At 43.1% G+C, this 18,500-nt stretch overlaps 1 protein-coding gene across 2 annotated transcripts in view; it reads right to left on the bottom strand.

The window, feature by feature from the left end:
- PRR5L (proline rich 5 like) overlaps positions 1-3,987 on the bottom strand; it is a 40,533-nt gene extending 36,546 nt beyond the window's left edge. Inside the window, exon 1 of one of the 2 annotated variants that reach the window (XM_027732642.2) lies at positions 3,679-3,987. The gene's annotated coding sequence lies outside the window, so the exon portion shown is untranslated. The remainder of the gene's footprint in view (positions 1-3,678) is intronic. The other variant, XM_027732643.2, reaches the window with a different exon arrangement.
- Positions 3,988-18,500: the final 14,513 nt, after the last annotated feature.

Here is an 18,500-nt window from a genome sequence, read left to right as displayed (position 1 = left end):
TTTGCTGATGGCAACAAGCTGTGTGGTGCAGCTGACACCCCGTAGAGAAGGGAAGCCATCCACAGGGACCTTGACAGGCTTGAGAGGTGGGCCTATGCAAACCTCTTGAAGTTCAACAAGGCTAAGTGCAAGGTGCTGCACCTGAGTCAGGACAATCCTAAGCACAAATACAGATCAGGCAGAGAATAGATTGAGAGCAGCCCTGGGGAGAAGGACTTGGGGGTGTTGGTGAATGAGAAGCTTGACATGACCCAGCAATGTGCAATTGCAGCCCAGAAAGACAACCATATCCTGGGCTGCATCAAAAGCAGCACAGCTAGGAGGTTAAAGGAGGTGATTCTCCCCCTCTGCTCTGCTCTTATGAGACCCCATTTGGAGTGCTGCATCCAGTTCTGGGTCCCCCAACACAATAAGGGCAAGGACCTGCTGGAGTGAGTCCAGAGGAGAATCACGAAGATGATCAGAGGACTGGACCACCCCTCCTAACCGACAAGCTGAGAGAGCTGGGGTTGTTCAGCCTGGAGAAGAGAAGGCTCTGGGGAGACCTTAGAGCAGCCTTCCAGTACCTAAAGGGGGCTACAAGAGAGCTGGAGAGGAACTGTTTACAAGGGCATGTAGTGATAGGTAAAGGGGGAGTGGCTTTAAGCTGAAAGCGGGTAGGTTTAGACTAGACATTAGGAAGAAACTCTGTACTGTGAGTGATGAAATACTGGAACAGGTGCCCAGAGAACTTGTGGATACCCCATCCCTGGAATTGTTCAGGGTTAGGCTGGATGGTGCTTTGAGCAACCTGATCTAGTGGAAGGTTGGAAGTAGGTTATCTTTAGGGTTCCTTCTCACCCAAAACATTCTATATTTCTATGATTGTATGTGAGGCAGAAGCATGAAGTGAAAGAAAAACATAGTTTCAGAAGTAAAAAGGTCATATCAGTCTAAATGGAACTACATGTTTAATTTGTAAGGAATGTTAATTGGAAAGCATTCAGGATACACTTTATCAAAATCAAACAATAAGTCAGTAACTGCAATTACTTTCAGAACTATCTCTGCTGCAACTAGAATGACAACCTATTATCTTTGTGCTTTCTTGCACTTCATTCTTATTCCTTTTTGTTTGTTTTTTGTTGTCACATTCCTGTTGTTGTTATTAAACACACAAGTATGGCCCACATTTTTAACCCTGGGGCTACAAAACATGGCAGTTAATAAGCTGCTTATACATCACAGCCCATCCTCAGCCAGCTCTAGTGTAACTGGGGTTTTGCTAAAATCCTCAGTACAATCTTCCATCCTCTGAGCTGCACTTAAGCCCATCTTGTGTAGTAAGAACAGGTTGTTATGCCCTACTGAATAAGCCCTGGAACCCAGCACATAGTCAGTCAATGTATATTTATGCTTGAACTCACATCAGCAGAAACAATGAGTACAAAAGGCCATACATTATGGAGAAAAATAGCCACAAATACCTCTGGCACCTAAAAAAGTCACATGAAAACTGAACTCATTGAATATGAGTTACAAAAAGGATAAAATTCTAGTACTTATATGTCTTCTACTTTTAAATCCTTGATGATGCATTCAAGTCCCATTCCTCCACTCTTTCCATAAGAATGGAAGCTGTACCAAATAAAAGGTTAAATATCTCACCTATTCTGTGTCTTTGGTTGTTGGAAATTTAAGGAATTGAAATTCTTCCAAAAGAGACTTAGTAGTCAGTAAACACTACCTGTGTTCCAGCTGAACTTTGAAAGTGAACGTTGAAAGTCTTATCAGAGTTTCAGGTGATATCAGACAGCCCATAAACACACTGAATAAAAGTAATTACAAAGAATTTTATCTTGAAGGCGGAAGACAAATGCGAAACTGTCACCTTAACTCTGCTGCAAAATTGCCAGAAGGAAATATTGCTATTAACCTGACAGAGCAAAAAAGACTCCCATAAATGCTTGAGTGCACTTGTACTTCCCTGTTCACCCTTGGCACTTCCAACTTACAGGTAACATCCATGTAGAGCTCAGTGCAGCACACCTTACCTGACTTGACAGCTATTTCAGTAAGAGATTCCGGACACCCCCATCATAGAGAACCACAGAATAATCCACCTCTGGAAAAGTTTCTTCCTAGCTTCACCAAAAAGCAGATGTTTTTTGACCCAAACCCAAGAACTTTCCTTCCTTAGCAAGAATGCCATTCACTGTTTATGAACTGTGTATCAAGAGCATACATTGTCTTATATTACTGTGAAATTTGCATTTCCTTGGGATCTGAAGTCTGCTTTTTCTTGTGTCTTGGAACACAAGAGAATATTTTCTTTTTTTTTGGTTCAGAACTTTGGTAGAAGCCCTGAGTTCATGAATGTCTCCCATGTTACAGCTAAAAGAAAAGCTGCATGCCTTCTGCTGGAATCTCTCAGCACTCTGCATCTTATGTGACAGGTCAATCAATCACAATGGTCTCTCTTGACTGTAAAAAATGTAAGTAGCTTTAATAGGAGAAATTGAATCTAAGCAGAACAAAAAAATGGAATGCAAATGCTTTTACATCACCATTCTCCACTTACCTACATAGACATGTCATTAAGTTTTCGGTTGCTACCACAGAACAGGTTCTCAAACCTAACATCCTTGTCATGGCATAATTTGCTGCACAGATTTTCAACTATAGATCACTTTTTTTGTTAAAATGCTAACAAAGTTCTTCACAGAAGTCAGAGGACAGAATTTTACCCCCAGGTTTTCAAGGAAGTCAGTTCATTAGTAAACCACAATGTCTTGTCTCCTCTGATTTAGATCTATTCTGTTAGGGGCTACTGCACAGTTCAACTGTGGCATCTGTTTTAGAAAAAAAACACATAGTCTGCATATCAGCCTCTGTGTCTTGTGCACGCTGCCTTACCATGAAATATGATCTATGGGTATATACACTAAATATGTATGCACATACAGCACTATCTGCCAGATGTAAACAGGTCTTGCATGCTGATCGAGGTACCGATGAGTTCCGCATAACCAAAACCTTTCACACCACAGAATTGCAGCATCACCTATAAATACGGTCAGCACTTGTTTCTGACAAACAAAAAGTCCCCCTAGTCAAGACAACGCACTTACATGAACAAACCATCATATGATCGGAAAAAGTGAAAAAAAAAATAGCTGTACTTTGGACTATTCAGCATAGACAGTCAGGAGCTGTGTTGACTGGAGTCACTGCTGGAATGATGTGTGGCTGTGGCTGATGTCCCACAGAGAAGACGATGGCAGGACATGTGTTTGGCAGTTGCAAGAACTGAAAAGTAGATTATGTCCACGAAAATGGAAAGCACTGTAAATATTCCTAGGGCAGAGAAGCTCACAGTGTTGGGGAAAGACTGGTGGCATCACCGTGGGAGAGAAGCCCAAGAGAAGAGAGAGAAGAGTGGAGATACACTTCACTTCTTTAAACAGGTGGCTATCTACTCTTATGGCTTTTGTCTCCTCTTGCAGCAGCTACGTGCTAATTCAATTTATTCAGGAAAAAGACGGGAGAAAAAGCTCTTGCCCTTCACCCCTGGTTTCAGAATTATTGCGTCTCCTGGGGGGAAGGGTTAGACGGAGACATTTGGTTTGGAAATGACTCACTCGGCAGCGCTATGGAGCCGGAGGGTCTATTTTTAATATTTTTAAATGGAGAACTTACCCAGGTCTTATGCCAGCGCTGTGCTCCAAAGGCACCGCCGAGCGAGGGGAGCCGGCCCAGCCCGCTGCCTTCCGCAAGCCGCCCCCCGGCAAACATCCCCTTCGGGCCGCCGGCGGCATCGCCGCCAGCCCCGCTGCCCCCCGGGCCGGGCCGCCCCGAGCCCCCAGTCCGAGAGGGGCCGGAGCCCGAGGTCGCGGCTCGCACTCACCCGGGGCCGGGCTGCGGAGCGGGAGGCGGCAGCGCCCCGATCCCCGATCCCCGCGCCCCGCGCCGCCGCCAGCCGAGGGACGGACGGACGGACGCGCTGCCTCCTCGCCGCGATCTGGCGAAATTTGCCACCCACCGGCCAGGATTTTACACTTCCTGGCGGCTGGCCAGCCCCGTCTTCTACAGCCTGCCCCGGGCTGGCTCCTCCCCGCCGAGGCAAGAGCCGGCCGGGCCGGGCGGAGTGGGGGCAGCCGCGCTGCTTCCCCCGGCTCCCACCCCACTCCCGGTGGGGGTAGCCCGCACAGACCCGTCCTGTCCCGTCAGAGCCAGGAAGTGTAAATTCTTCTGACCTTTAGCCAAAGAAAGGGAAGGGTAAGGATGGAGGAGCTCCGGAGGCCCTTCCCAGGGAAGGGCGGCCATCCCAGGTCTCACGGGGTGTTCCGTCTCCCCCGCCGCGCCTCCCCGGCCCCACGTCTCGCTGACTCGGCCGAGAGATGCTGGACCTGCAGCCAGCTCCTCGCAGGCCCGGCTCAGGGCGTGGAATTTGCCTTCGCACCCAGCTACAGATAAAGAAATGGGTCGTGCAACACGGGGAAGGAGATGTGCCATTTAAAGATAGGGCTTCTTTTATTTTGGTCTCATGGTTCAAGGTTCCTCTGGTAGCCGCAGCCCTGTGCAGTTTGCTCTGTTCTGCTGTCACAGTCTACAAGCAGGTATCGGACAGGAAACTGCTGGAAAAAAATCACTTGTTATTCGGGGTCCCTGAAGAGATTAAAAGCCACAATTAGCTGCAGTAAGGGAGCAATCACATGGAACATGTAAGGCAAACAGTTATGCCGACTTTTGGAGAGCTACTCATTAATTAAAATACTAAAATTTTTACATGTTTAAAGGAGACAAACCAAATTTGTAAAATAGTGTAACTTTCTCTAACTGTTTAAGAGCCTTCTGTGAATTAGTTTATCCACAATACTGGTGATGCTTGATGACCCAATGCACTGCTTGTTAAGAGAATTCAAATCATAACTTTACAACTGAGTTGCATTTGGTCTTAGAATGAGAAAAGTTAATGCTACTCTGGAACCACTGTGTTAATCCGTTAGGTCATGCTAGGATCCTGTAACACTTTTAAGCCGTTCTGTAGATATCCACATCAAGCTTAAATGAGAACAGTTGCTGGATGTGTTTGTAGGAGATGTATTCTCCTTTTCTATCTCTAGATGTGTAAATCAAATACTCAGGTGCTGTCAACCTTACCTGCTGCCCATTTCTACTACTAGTTATACAAATAGGATTTACTATTATGAACACAAAATCAGTGTCTGGGGCTTGCAGACAAAACTGCAAGCTGTAGGAACGCATACAAAAACACAGTTCCTGTCCCAGACTCATGTGGCATAGGATGACACTCGATACTTGTGCATCCTATAATATCTATTAATTTACTAACAATTAAAAGTGCACATTGTCATTCATTCTGCACCTGCTTTTCAAGCCAACAGTTACTTATTTCTCAGAGACAGCATTGCTGAAGTGAAGTTTGAATGGTGATCTCAATCTGTGGCTCATCATGCAGCTGGGAAGTGATTGTCACTGTGGCTAGATTGACTGCAAAGCAATGATGTGATTTATCATACTTGATAAATGGGCCAGCAAAGACCCTAAGGAACTTGCAGGTGAAGAGAACAGTGATCTGACATAACTGTTCAGATGGCATGCTCCATCTGGGAGAAATTCCTAGGTTTTCTAAAAAAACCCAAAAAACATCAGCACACAAACTGGAATCTTTCCCCAAATTTTAACTCACAGGATTATGAATCAAAATTTGACAATACATTTCAGGTGTGGGACAAATTCCTACACATGGAGACTTGTGGAACTCTGAGTTTATGAGGGGGAAGCTGTTTGCCATTTGGTTCTAGCTTCAGGACTACCACTGAGGGACATCATTGCCACAACACAGACTTATTGTGACCATCCTGATGTGTGGCTGAACTCCCACCTGTGGGAGAAGAGGAAGGACAAAACTGAAAAGATCCCCACCATCACACCAGGAGGAAGGGGGAGGTCATCTTTGATTTCCTCATTAGGAAGGAGTGAGGCTTCTGTGAAAAGGAAATAGTCTTTGTCACTGGGAGTGAGGGCTCCCAGTTATGCAGGAGAATAGGAACTGGGAAGACTTTAATATATGGCAAGAGCAGACAAGAAATACAACTAGAAACACTAGCCCAGTAGAAAAAAGATAAAATACTTAGGTGGGATTCATTTCGCCTAACTTTAGCTCTCTGAGTTTATGTAAAACACCCCAAGCTTTCAAAGTTAAATAATGTAAGTCCTGCCCTAAAGCTTGCCCAAGTGGAATAAGGTTGCAGTGAAAGGGATCTGAAGAGAAAAGAGTTATGTTTAGGTTGACAGATGAGAAAACTTATCTTTAATTGCTCCTTTTTCCCTTTTAGCTTTGATTTGAGAAAAAAAGAGAAGAATATGGTTTTCAAAGAAAGCTGCTTGCCTTACACAGGCAAGTGATAATTTATAGATGTCTGCTCTCTGCCCCAAAGATGATACATGGTGCAAATGCACTACTGTGTGCTTTGTGTGAGAGGAATGGGCTCTTCCGTGGCCTTGTTCTACAGTGTCATCTCAGACTGAAAAGCAGGCAACTGACAACACCAGCAATGTTGCTACATTTATATAATGAACAGATATGTGAAAAATAGCTACAACCTTAATTTTGTTTTTGACACGCTGCCTTAACACCACACATCCTCTCTGTAGCACACTCTATAGCAAGACTGAGCACACACACGTCCTGCTCTCACACAGCCTGCTGTTCAATACAAACCTAACCACAAGAGTTGTGACTAACAGATGTGACCTTTTATTAGTTTGCTTATAACGCACTTGATGATGGGACAAACCCACAATGTATCGCCTTTGCTTTGGCTGTGTGATCCAACAGGTCTTTAGCATCATGTGCTTCCCAGAAATGAGTTCTGGGAAAAGACCCACAGTGTGGTCTATGAGGAGGGCAATGAGGAGAGTCATCATTTCTGAAGAGCATTCCTAATTCTGGCATTAATTTTCAAAGAGCTGAGGGCTGCAGCTGAACCAGGCTATGTTTTATTCTTATCCTATCCACAAGGATCTCTTGCTCTTTCATCTGCTAGGATAGCCAATTTACTCCATCTGTCCAGTGGTGGGGGGAGGAAGGGAAATCAAGAAGAAGTTGACTCTAACTGAAGTGGATGATTTTGACAGCAAAGGCAGTAGCTACACTTGAAGTTGCCTTGCATATTCTCACAAGGAATGTGGGGCAAACAACTGAGGATAAGCTGGGAGCAGCAACCGCCTATCCCAACTCAGACAGTGAGGACAGTCCTCAGCGACACTGTGCAAATTATTTAATAATGCAATTCATCTTTCTCTTGGGACTGTAGTGAGAAAATTCCATGTATCAGTGATGCTGTGAAGCTTAAACAACTCTTTCAAAAATAATAGAAAATTTAAATTGTTCTTAAGTTGTCATTTAATGTTCATTTTTATAGTTTCAAGCTTGGGGAGGGGAAGGGAGGGGAAGGGAAGGAAACACCTCCAAGCAGTGGGGTTGAGGATACACTATTCTATCAATTTCACAAGTCAAAGCTCTGGCACGAGTGATATTCAGGAAACAAAATGTATTTCTACAGGGAAAAATGCAGCAATACTACACCTGTCAAAAAATAATTAAAATCCCAGCTACTCATAGGGAAGACAATTCTCAGAAGTCGTAATCCTGAAAGAGACCTAAAACAGCAGGATAGCAGGCGGTAAATTAGACAGACCCATAATTTGACATGACAAGAGGGGAAAAAAAAGGCAGAAACAAGAAAACAATGGGATAGTAGAGTTCATAAACAGAAACTGTAGCAAAGGCCTCTGTTACTGGTATTGTAGTGTAAACTCCCTGGAATACTGCATTCAAACCTGAATATCTTCTCATCAAAAAGACATCAGCAAACATAAATGAATTATTAAAAAAAAAAAAAAAAGAAGTAATGAGGATTGATTTAGAGTCACTGTCAATGAGTTGAAAGAGCTAAATACATGCATGGGGTATAGGACACAACGCTACAAAAAATAGACACTGTGGGAGATCAACTATTTTGGTTTACAGAAGTGAGAGAGTTAGTATTGCAAGGAAGGAGAAACTAGTATGAAACAAGGCAAAAAAAATTAGGATGAGTACTCTTACAATGGCTTGGCTGTAAGACCCACTGCCTGATGGAGAAGTTGCTCTGGGACACTTCTTCTTGCGGTATTTTAAATAAGCACAATACAGTGTTTATCCCTTGGCCTACCAAGCACAGTGGGCTAGTTGATCTTTTACAGAGGAATTTTCCATCTCTAATTGCTGTGTTTCTAAAGTTTCCTCCTCTGTAGAGCACTGTTTGTCACGTCAGTGGCAAACCTCGAGGAGAAGACAAACAATATAGCCCACAGGGAGAGATCTAAATGAAGAAAATGGCTAAAGTATGTTTGTGTGTGATACTTTACAGTCACACCACAAATCATAGCCAGGCAAAGGCAGTTGCAACCAGTATTCCTTACACTGACCTCTGCTAGAAACCATAATACAAATGTCCAAAGGTCACAAGCAAGCTTAACAGATTGTTCTTTCCATCCTCTCGCTTTTAAGTCTTCCCATCCCACTCCTGACTTCATTTGTCTCTCCAGCATCTCCATCTGCTCCATCTGCCTCTTGCTTTTCATCTCCAGGGTCAGTAAACTGAATCTTTAAATTCAGTACCTAGAATCCTGTACATCCATCCTGAATTCTCATCAGCATCTTTTCTATACAGGGAGCTCGACCTGACTGTGCTTTTGGGGGCACTGGAAAAAGACAATTGGAGCCAGTGTTGTGTTGATTGCACAGTGATACCATCCTGAGAGTCCAGGAGAACCTCACTGTGTGCTCTTAGTGTAAGAAAAGTCCTGAAGAGTAGCACTGCAAGCATCTCTGCCATGTGCACTGCCTTGCTGTGAGCCGGCTCCATGGGGCTCACTGTCAGGTCACTTAGGATCTGTAGCCTGTGCCAGTGAAGAGGTCACTGAGTAGGTAATTTGGGCGAGGTGACCAGCAGCTCAGTTACCAGCTGTGGAGAAGTCTGACATTTCATATATCAACTGTTTACTGGCACCAGCTTTGGGTTATATTGTCTTTCAAAGCTGCACACTCAAAAGAACCTGCACATGGCATGAGACCTATTTCTTAAGTTAAACAAGTGATTTACTAGATGTTAGATGACTCTTACTGGTAAATGAATGCCAAATCATGCTGTTCTAATTACAGGAGGTTTCTAAGGTGCCTTGCTTTACTCATTCCTGACTTGGTGTGATTCATCTCTTGGTTTTCAGTCTACGATTTTACACTTTCTACATCTCTCTTGTGGACCATGCTATGGTCTGCAAGACAGAAGCACTCCAGTGCAGTGAAAGCCACTACCAGGAGTAGAGTTCGCATACTGAGAAAACAACAGGCTTTCCTCTTTAAAACAACTAAATGCATTTGGCACCATCATTTTGATGGCTCTCAGAGCCAGCTGAAAACAAATCTATGTGGACGCAGCAGAAGTACACATTTACCTCCTGAGCTGACTGGCACAAGAATCGGTTTAGTCAGGGGCCAAGAAGAAATCATGTGTTGTACCAAAAGTTCACAGTAGCTCTTCCTATATTTATATACAGAATGTGGGAGGGACTTGAACCCTCCCAGCCATCCTGCAGTTAGTGGGATGATGGGCAGACATGCCTTTTCGTCTAGAAGCAGGTTTCTCACTTGTTGTTGTGTAGCTTATGTTACTGATTTGGCACAGTTGCTGACAACTTAACCTTATCTCCCAGGGGTGACCCTGCCTTCCTTGATAAATGGAGGAATGATAGAATGCAACCAGGTGCCATAGGTAAATTTACAGGTTTACAGATGGGTATTTATTCACTTGTCTGCCCTTGACTTCCACTGTAAATATCCTGTTGTTTCTTCCAGATATAACAGTGCTGATCGAACCCACTGGAAGATGCCTTTACTAGCTAAAGGATCTTATTTTGTCTGTCTGGGAATGTGGTTGTGCTGTGGGGCACAAGGCTGTGGAGCCACAGGGGAGAGAAGAAAACCAGAGTTTATCTGCACAGAGAATGGGACTGGTGGAATTAGTGAGTTTTAATTTGGTAACTGTATGATTCTTTCTGGAGCAGTCAAACTCTTTGAATAGACGCTCTTGTCTTGCATAGGAGCATCACTGGCTTCTGGCACAGAAGTGATGAATACAGTGAGACTGTACTGTAGGATTAAACTAGGGAGGCTGAGAAGGCTTGGTGGACAAGTGTGGGCATTTGAAATGTGGGCTGCATTTCAATGTACAGAGTAAGGTGCAAATACTAGAATATGCATGGTTTGTGGGAGGTATGTGGATGCTAGAGTGAAGGACAGCTTTATGGAGTATTCCTCCATGTTATCAGATGCCACTGATCCCAAATTATCTATTTGCATCACATAGAGCCTTTGTACCACAAACACACCATAAAGCAGGAGGAAGGATATAAGATGCTAAAAGCGCTACATAAACGATGATGCAGACTGTATATCAATGTCCTGCATAGGAGGAGTCTTTGTGCACTTGAGGAATTCCACTTTTGATTGTCAGAATAAATGTATTTAACTAAAGAATCACATATGCACATGTTCAAATGGCTTATGAGCAACATTTTGTGGTGGCCGCATGACTGTGTGTACAGACACGCTCTCCTCCATTAAGCCGGCAGGGGTTTCTGAACACCAGCTGTGGAATCTGTCTCTATGGCTCTGTGTTTGTGTGGAGGACAGTCAAATCCCAACTGTGCCAATATGAAGCTGGGCAAATTGGTTTGACACATCTCCAGTTCTCAGAATTTTTCTCAGTCCCTCAGGTTTTTGATTTATTTTCAGAAGCTCTCCAAGGAGACTGCTCTTTATGTGGAACTTACCATTCTGCCAGGCCAGACTGGAATTTCAGCCATTCATAAAGGAAATATGAGGGTTTGTGTGTGTGCGGTGCCAACTCACTAGAACACACACAGGGACAACACTTGGGCTTTGCAACCAATAAAATTCAGCAAGTAAACCAGCTTGCCTCTTTTCCTTCATGTTCCCTCTCCCTCCCTTACCCATTATTTTCACACCCTGCTGAAACATATGAAATGGCAAAAACATTCCAAGTTAAACAGCTGAACTCTGGATTATTTACCTAATCCATGCACACCATGCCCTGGCCAGGCACCCTTTCTTCCATCCTTGCTCTGCAAGAGAAAGTACATCTGCCAGGTCATGGCTAAGGAAAGGCACAATCCTGAACCGTGAAGAAAGATAGCTCTAGTGACACCTCAGCAAAGCAATGCCTGGCTGGCACTGCATTACTTCCCAGGCCAAGAGGTCTGGGACAAGGTACATAAGCAAAAAGCAACAAACTGTGGTGTTCCCCTGCAGCTGGGGAACCTGTTCCATGAAGAGACTCTGTATGAGGCTGCACACAGCCTAGCACACGGGGTTGTTCAGTGAGGGAGAGGTGGTGTTCAGGACTAGGCAGGGGATTTTGGAAGTGAGATGCAAAAGCAAGCGCACCTACGGGCTGACTGACAGATCCATTCTCGCCATGAATTATCAACCTATTTAAAAATTAGTAGTCCTATGTGGTGGGTTGACCTTGGCTGGACACCAGGTGCCCACCCAGCTGCTCTATCACTCCCCTTGCCACCTGGACAGGGGACAGAGTAAGGTGGAAAAACAACTCATGGGTTGGGATAAGGCAATTTATTTAAAGCAAAAAGCAAAGCGGAAGCTCGCGCGCGCAAAAGTGAAGCAAAATGAAAGATAACACGGCTTATTCTCTACTTCCCATGAGCAGTGATGGTCAGCCACTTCCAAGAAGCAGGGCTTCTTGCAGTTCCTCAGCAGGCAGCCATTGGAGACAATGAATGCCTCCCTTCCTGATCCTTGCCTTAGCTTTTATATCTGAGCTGACGTCATATGGTATGGAATATCCCTGTGGTCAGTTTGGGTCAGATGCACTACTTGTGTCCTTTCCCAGGATCTTGCCCTCGACTGAGGAAGGAATGTTACAGTGCTGATGCTGTGCTCAGCAGTGGCCAAAGCATTGGTGTGTTACCAACACCCTTCTAGCTGCCAATGCAAAGCACAGCACTGTGAGGGGGGCTGTGGGGAAATGAACTGCAGCTCAGGCAGACCCAATACATCCTACCACTAAGAGAGGCTCGCTTAGTCTCTTGTTGTCTAATTATACAATTGTTACAAACGACTGGAAATAGGAAACTTGTCTGTGATACCTTAAGCCCCTAATGGTTTTTATTTTTCTAATACTTTTAAGTTTTGTAAGTAGTGGAAGTAGACTCTAAAAGCAGCATCCCTTACATCCCTTTCCCTGTAGCACCCTTGTTTACACATTCCTTAACCCTCTTGCCCCATTCTATGCTCCCTATATCACTCCTACCCCCAAATCCAGTAGAAATGTTTAGTCTCTTGTCAAGGCAAGGCCTAGACTGTTTGCAGAACAGCGTATCTTGGCCTAAACCACAGAACACGGTCAAGAACTGGGTAACTATGTACCCTTTGTGCTCTGAAGAAGATGAAGATGGATGAATAGAGGGTCCCAAAATACACCCCAGACCCATTTCTCAGGGGTGGACCCGGGGCAGTCCAGACTAAAGGCCACAGGGTGGACACATCTGGGATTGGATGGATGATATTATAAAATGTAGCATCTCGGGCACAGGGGGGCACGTGTCTTGTAACATCTTTTGCCTTGGCATAATAAACCCTTTCCTTATCTCACCCCTAATTAACTGCTCCAGAGATTTTTTTCAGCACCTAAATCCCACGGCAACATCTGATTGCATAAATCTGGCTCAGGTAGGCCAGTAGGGACCCCAGACAGCTTGCACTGGGTTACTAGGCAATGTAACTTATTAAGGGCAGAATGGGTCCCTTTAGCTCAGTTTTCTCTCTCCGACAGTAGCCAAACATAGATACCTTAGGCGGACCACAGGAACAGAAAAAGCATATAGAAAAAAGACTTCTTCCAGTCATTTCCACTACTATTTTCACCTATATTAGCTAAGTTAAAGGTAGCAAGAGGTGCTTCCTGCAGTTCACTCTTCCCCTATAATTGCAGATACCTTTGAATATAGTTTCACATCCATGTTTTCCAAAGTTTGTAAGGAGCAGATGTCTTCTTGCTGGAGAAAACTCCATGGCATATGTTCCTGATAGGAGGCAAAGAGAAGGAACAATGTTAACATGAGTTAAGCTATGTTGCTGCCAAATACACAGTCAAAGCCTGAATTGCAAAGTCAATGAAGTCAATTCAAATTAGCTGCAATCTGATTCCATATTTCTCCCTCCTCTACACACAGTGGTCATAAAATTAACCAAATAAAAGTTTTCCCTGTTATAAATATGTAAAGGTTTAAAGAAATACATTAAAATAAATAATAAATTTAATAAATTTAATAAAAATATTAAATTTCTGTCACCTCTATTAGCTTTGAAAAAAGGCATTTTGCTGACACAAACGTATTTTTTTCATCTGATGAAAATTGCAGTATGCAGCAGTGCTCAGGATATGCACAGGATACAGACTGCCTGCACCTACCTTCTTGCATGACCCTGTAAGCAGGGAAAAGAGGACAGAAAGAATCAGGGTTAGCAGTTGACCCAGGAAGATGTGGAATTTAGTAGCTGTAATGTGTTATTACCACTACAATGAGCTTCCAGTGTTTACTGTACACATACAAATTGGTGTGCAGGGAGATGGGTTGTCTGAATAAATAAACAGAAAAGGCCAGGGTCCAAGTCAAACTGAACAATAGACTGGGGAGAATGCAAGACTCCTCTTTAGCTGGACTTCCCTCCAGGAAACCCAACTCATACTAAAATCCTCCTGTATCCTGTGCCCTAGCCTGGGGGTGTTGACTCAGTTCCAGCTAATCATGTAAATTGTATCTGCAGAAGGAGGTGAGTGCAGGCTGCTGGATGCTACCAAGAAAATATTCTGAAATAAACCTCCCGGCTCTAAGATGGAAAGAGAGTCGGCCTCAGTAGTTTGAGAGAGGTAAATCTGTTCAAGTGCCCCCAAACATGACTGTTTCTTTAGTCAAGTAGCTGACCATGCATCAGACCCAAACAAAATCAAAACTTGTGTCCTACCTCCTTATCTTGAGAAATGAAAATGGTTGTCCAAACACAGTGATTCTCATAACTCCAGCAGAAGGAGATTTTTAGACTCTGAGGCTCCCACTTCAAGACAACTGGGGCTTGAACTGTGCAGTATTTGAGGTTTACCTCTTTGGATTAGTAAGTTTCCTAAACATGAAGCTTCTCTTCAAGACACGAGAAACTAAAACATCCACTTTTCAAACTGTGGCTTTAAGCTGACCAAGAGAAAAAGAGAATTGGGAGAGGAAGTTTCTAGCTGAGAATCAATATGCAAGCCCAAAACTGGGCAGCAAGAAACTAATTTCTCAGCCTTTTGCAATTAACAGGCCAAATAGTGCTTGAGGGAAAAAAAAACAAAAGTGGGAGGCTCTGGAACATTTTATACACTACTAATGTTTGCCAATTTGCTCAACAAATAAAGCACCTGACATCTGATTAATAAAAAGTTGTGATTTTAGAAAAATAAATTGCATGTTATAATCACAGCTATTTTAACTGGGATTTTAACTGGAGTACTGCTCTCTGACTTCCAACAGTCAGAAGTCAGCAAGTATTCCATTGTCTGGACTCTTATATTTTATGGATTAACAGTGGGTCATAGTTCACAAATTGATTAAATTGATTCACATTGTTTTGGAGCGTGTAATGGTGGTCTTGAAAATCAAGGTAGCTACAATCTCTGTGTGCTTTTGAGTTTTCTCTCAGAGCTCCTTTAATATGCTGCATATTCATATCTGAAGCTGGTTGGGTCACTATACTTGCCTTCTCAAAAACAAAGTAAAGCTTTTTTTTTTTGAAAATAAATGAGATATTTTCATCTCTTTCAGCAAGATTGGAAGTAGACTATTCCTATTCTTACATTTCCTGTTCCAGGAAGGAAACAGGGGTTTAAAATTTTTGTTTCTACAGACTTTTCTTTCCTAGTTGAATCAAATCTGAATCCGTGGTGATACTGAAAGAGTTATGCTTCCTGTTTGCTTCTGCTTAAGAAAAAAAGTTCTAGTATGAACTGTTGAAAACGCAGCTGTAACTAATTAACATCCAGCCTTCCTCAAACACTGTTTAACATTTACTTATCAATTGAAGTCCTTACATTGAACAGTATCTTAAATGCCTTTCCTTTTAAAAATGCAGACAGGAAAATTATCAAGGGTGCTATGCGTACTCTTTGTGTTCTACTATAAGAAACAATTTTTGTCTCGGACTTCTGCCTCAGTTTATTGAATTTGAGCATTTCAAGAATGTTTCCAAATGAAATGTAGCTGGGAGGATCCTGAGTATTTAAAAATCACAATGAATCTTATAATAAAAGCAGAGGCAAATGCTAGTTAAAATCTAATTTGGGTTATAATATGCTGATTTTACCTGGTCATGGAATTCTTTATGCAATTTCCTTTTTGTCCCCTCCTCTTCCTATAGTTACTGTAATTTTGTGTGCTGACTCAGTTGGCACATTCCAATCTGGAAGGGGCTGCATTTTCAGCAACAACTGAAGTATTTACCAGTTGTGTAAGTTGTGAAATATTTTAGAAACTACAGAATAAAATAACATCTTTTCCTCACCATCACCACCATTTACAGCAGTGACAAGTACCTTGCAGTGATATTGTGTAGGCACTAGTTCACTACCGATCACAGTCTATGGAGGAGCAAAAATTTCACTTGGTCAATTTCATTTATGGGCAAAATGAGAGTAAAAAACTTAAAAGCTTAATTTGCAGCAGGTTCTCTCAACTCCTCTTAAAAATCAGGTCAAGTTAAATCTGCATGGTAAGGTCAAGTAGACCAAGAATCTGCACAGTAGCTGCTCTACACACACAGTTGGCGCTGAGGATCTGACATGCACACTATGCATGTTCCAGGTTTTTTTCAATTCAAATCACCTTCATTTGGGTCTCCTGGACTGAATGCCTACTGAAATCTGAGCATGTTAGGTACACTGCTGGAGAACATTTTCCATTTTAATTTCACTCAACAGAATCTAACCCCTCCACTCAAAATCAGCCCCTGATGCAAAATGAAACACAGGCAATAGAGAGATCAGGAGATTTGCATAAAAAATACGCTTCTGCTCTAAACTAAAACACTAGTAGAGACACATCACAAGTATTGCTGTCAGGACTGCTGCGATGGCTGTGCTCTGTCCCATATTTACATCACTTCACTGCACATTACAGCCACAATGTAGAGAAAAGGCATCACAGACTGACACATGGTTTTGCTTTTTCCAGACTGGTACACGAGGTCCTACGTTTAGGCACATCTCCTGAGGTATAAAGTATCTATACTTGTCTAAACTACGACAGTTTGTATCTGAAGGTATGAGAATTCATTCTTCTTCATTTCAGGACACGCTGACTCAAAACAGTTGGTGACCTGGAGCTGCTTTACTACCAAAAACCTGTGTTTGTGTTGCTCATTTAAGCATTGTTTTTACTGCTGGAAGAAATTTTTCTTGAAAGTAGTGCTTCAGCTCCATGGTATTTGTGTCACTGCATAATGAAGTTACATAACATTACATCACTGTGTATTGGCAAGATATCGCAACATGAGGATTCAGGCAGCAGTGCTCCCATGTAGCACGGGCATGAAGAGTTACAGGAGAAAGTGGAAAATCCTTTAAGGCGTGGTTTACACCACTGTATTTACACTGCCCTTTATAATCACAGGTTTGTACAGTGTGTGGACAACTGAAAATATAAACTCAGCCACCAATGTCCAGCCCTTCTGTTACATGCACAAATTCTCTTCTTTGACTGACACAAATCCTCAGCAAACATGTTGTCACAGGAACACCCTGCTAATAAAACCATGTCTGCAGTTGTCTTCTCTGAGCTCTGGTTCCCCAGGCAGTGGCCCTTCTGCCGATAAAACCTGTCAGATTGAGGATGCACAGCTTGGGTGAAAACAACAAAGTACCCCAGTGACAGGGCAACATCAGTAGCTATAAAGCAAGGAATGACTTCCTAAGGCTAATGTTAGACTCATGATGATTTGGTTTACCCTTCAACTAAGGTAATTTTATAACCTTTTATAATTTTATGTCAGAAGAAGGTGTTTTTAACAGAGAAATACTTGGGAGCCTTATTTAAAAAACAGCTATCAAAACAAAACAAATTCTAGGTTCAGCTACAACATTTTTTTAGGGCTGTGACACTTCAGTAGCCCTTTGATTCAGTTTCTGGTACGGTGAGGCACAATGAATCACAGATCAGTTGATGCTGATCTGTGGCATTGTACAATGCTGTCATTGTGGGGACAAGGAATGAAGTTGGATTGTTTGCTGGATGTACCAGTCAGTAGGAAACAAAACAACCAGCACACCAATGCTTAGGTGCTCTTCTCAGCATGGCAAAAGATTCAGCTAACTCATCAAATTGTGCATCTTGGGATGTCAGGATTAAATACAGCTTACAGGTTTTGTAAGCTCCATTTTACAGTTTACTGAGAGGAAAAGACCATAAAACCCCATGGCCATAAAATTCTGAATTAAAAAACCAAACCAAACCAAACCAAAACCAACAAAACAAAAACAAACAAAGAAACAAAAATCACACACACAAAAAAACAAAAACCAACCAAACAAAAAACAAACAAAAAACCAAAAAACATTGAATTAATAAGAACCAATGGGGTACTTAGTACATAAACACAAGAACTTTTTGGTTTCAGAAGTAAGCAGCCAACACAGAGTACAATTCCCATCTTTACCAGGTGCCTCTGTTCTCCTTGCCTGTGGCACCTGCTTCTGTTGTTACCCTGCCCTCCTCTGAACCAGACCTGCCAAAGCTCACAGTCACACCACTGACAGCTCCCTCCTGCCATGCCACAGCTTGGTTTGCCACAGGGTCCCGGCTGCTGCTCAGCATTCCTTGGAGATGCAGAGATCCTGGGCGCAGCACAGCGTGACCACATGGCCCAGGATAATGCAGCCTGTGGAATCACAAAAGGACACAGGAAAAATGCTTTTCTTTGTTTTCAACTCCAAACAGCACTTCTGTCATGCTTACCCCTCTGTGCCTGTCAACATTACAGAGTAATGGTCCCTGCAGCTCTGAAAAACATAGAATCATATAGGATGGTTTGGGCTGGAAGGCACCCTAAAGAACTTTGTGTCCAGCAACGCCACTGCCATGGGATTGGAACTAGATGATCTTTACTGTGAGAGTGGTGAGGCACTGGAAAAATTTGCACGGGGAAAGCCAGGTTGGATGGGGCTCTGAGCAAACTGGTTAGTGGAAGGTTCCAACACCATGGCAGGGTGTTGGAATGAGATGATCTTTAAGGTACCTTCATGCTACTAGGGTCCTGGATGGCCCAGGGTAAGTCAACAGTGGTATTTCTGCTTTGGCCACCCTAACTATGATCCCAC

This window comes from Pipra filicauda, unplaced genomic scaffold (genome assembly GCF_003945595.2).
Source record: "Pipra filicauda isolate LSUMZ 115617 unplaced genomic scaffold, ASM394559v2 scaffold32_size4067784_pilon, whole genome shotgun sequence".
In the NCBI taxonomy this organism is placed as follows: Eukaryota; Metazoa; Chordata; class Aves; order Passeriformes; family Pipridae; genus Pipra; species Pipra filicauda.
The sequence above is the reverse complement of the archived record's forward strand: the minus strand, read 5'-3'. Positions and strand labels throughout refer to the sequence as shown.